The following is a 2,666-nucleotide window of genomic DNA, read 5'->3' as shown; positions in this document are numbered from 1 at the left end:
TGGGGCCGTGAGCTGGGGGCTGGTGCCTGGTGAGTGTGTGGGTCTGCTGGACACAGGTGCTGGAGGCCAGAGAGAGGAGCCAGAGATCAACGAGACCTGTGGGCTCCACTGCTCTGCAGCCGCACAGCTGCAACTGCTTTACTGCGGTCACAGCACCAGGGCTCAGCTTCAGCCTTACAACATTACTGAGGAGGGGTTTTAGCTAACTATCTACTCTCAACTTGTGTCTCTGAAATAAATGCATTGTATAATATCATAAACTCCTGAAAGCCTCAGCCATACACCAAGGTACTTGGACCATTGACAGTTCAGCGCATATTTATTTCAAGTGGTCTTGCTGTACAGAAAATGTATACTTTCTCATCAACATATCTGATCCATGGAGAGCAATGAACATGTTGTTGTTGTCAGTACTTTGCTGTAATAGCCAAACTGCACGACCATGGCTGAACTTCAATATTATGATATCAACTGACATAAAAGGACAACCAAGGGCTGGGATGGGGGTGGTCCGTAACAGGGCAGGGCGCTGTGCAGAACCAGAAAGGTACGACACCCACGCTTCACTTGGGCGAGGGCATGGCATATTTAGTATTCCTGCCCACCAGCTAGGAAACAAGCTAACCTTCCTGTCATACGCCACCCTGAGGTGAGAGCCATCTTCCTCTCCTCCAGGTGCCGCCCTGGGACAACACCCCTGGTGCCCTCCATCAATCACGGCACTTTTCTGCCCCCACATTAGCTTCAATTAAAAGCTGCCAAGAGCGCCATACGTGGCTATTGATTAGCTCTCCTAACAGGCCTCTGCGCTCCCGCTCAGGCCAGTTGCATCTGACAGGGGGGTGTGTTGCCATGGCAGAATGCAAATACCCCATCAGGGTGCATCTGTTTCCCATGCTGAGGGGTCAGGCCCTAACGGCTGTCCTTCACACGTCCAGTTCACACACACAAATCCTGTTGTGGCATTTGGTCATGTTTTAGTGTCAGGACTCATCCTCCCCGCCCAGAGACACGGCAGCATGTATGTTTATGAATAATTACTCTGATTCTCTGATTCTAAAGACAAGTACAGTTGTAGAAGAGAAACCACTCCTGGATTCTTTGGTTTCGGAATACTGAATACTCTTTTTGAGCTTTTATTCCTATAGTTTTTTATCCCTGAGTTTTTTTGTGGAATCCATTCCAAGAGCCCCCCCCCCCCCCCCCCCCCACATCCACACACACACATACACCGTGTACTGTCACGCCTTTATGTGTGGGGAAGTGTTGTTATGGTGTGTGCCAGGGATTACTCTTGAGTCTTGGTACCACGTCCATCGCTTTTACGTAGTTATTCAGCTCGTGGCTAATAAGAGAAGCTTCATAAAATCCTTGAAATATCAATTTATTATTACATTCATGTATTGACTGCATTCATTTATCTCCGAGTTTTAAAAAGCACCAAGCATCATCCAGGTTGGTCACACAAAACAAATCAAAACTAACTACAGGGAGTTTTTTGTTGGGTTCTCCAAACCAAATCATGTTAATGCTTTTACGTTTGAAATATGAAGCTTTTGTTTTTTTTTAGACTTTTACACTTTATTGATGAGACATTATTAGTGCCAGAGAGATGGAGAGAGGGCCTGGGAGATGCCTGTGTTATAATGAACACTACTTGTGAAATATTTCCAATGTCAGTTGAACGTTACCATAAGGTATGCTATTTGATAAGCAGCTTATGGAATGATCACTCTCACTCACCTCTGCTGCTGTTTTTTACAGTGAATCCCCATCACAGGGTTTTTGTTGGTGAAAGACGAAGCAGAAATTAGCAGTAGTGAACACGAGAGTAGTAGCCTCATGAAGTTGAGGTAAAATATTGTCATACTTGCACTGAGATGTACAGTACATACAATGCAAATTTCATAAGCATATTATTTAAGTGGAAGTGTAGGTTTGATATGCTGCAGAGACTAGGTCTATCCATTCTATATCCATTTCATACATCAAAAAGTCTTCACTGTGTCTCCCAAGAAAAGGACAGTGAGTGGGTTAAACATCTTAAGCATTCTCTATAAATGAAGCCACATTTCTGTGACTTGATTTTGAACGCACTCCTTGTTAGCTGTTGGAGCAAAGTTGGAGTTGCTCTCTAGTCCGAGGACACGGAGCTTTGATGATCTCACCATCTGCTGAAAGAGCAGCACGTCTGTTATTTCTCTGCATCCAAGCGCCACAAAGAGATCATCTCTCTCCTAATCTCTGTCTGTAGGAATATAATGGGTTTCTCTGCTCCCCATTATTACTCTGGTCACAACCAATTACTTTTGCAAGAATTTCTCCCCCTCCAGAAACGAATGTCCTTCATTATGTTAACCAAACAGTAACCTGTGTGCGTATACAGAGGATTCATTAGGGAGCCAATGAAGCGTCATCCTAAACACAATTACACACAGTCAGCGTGTCACCCCACAATGCGCGGTAAGTGATCACTGCAATTAGAGCTGATGAAGTAGGCAATTTGCAAAACAATACAGGTACAGATGACTGTGACCCTACAGGGTTTGTCATTATGAATCACACTCGCCTCACTCCCTCTGTCACCCGCTGCTCATCAAGGAAGGAGACACCTCAGAGAGCCAGTGATTGAAACCAGCAAACAGTTCTGTTGAGCACCGACAGCC

Source organism: Sardina pilchardus, chromosome 6 (assembly GCF_963854185.1).
Source record: "Sardina pilchardus chromosome 6, fSarPil1.1, whole genome shotgun sequence".
Classification (NCBI taxonomy): domain Eukaryota; kingdom Metazoa; phylum Chordata; class Actinopteri; order Clupeiformes; family Clupeidae; genus Sardina; species Sardina pilchardus.
This window is presented reverse-complemented; position numbering follows the sequence as displayed.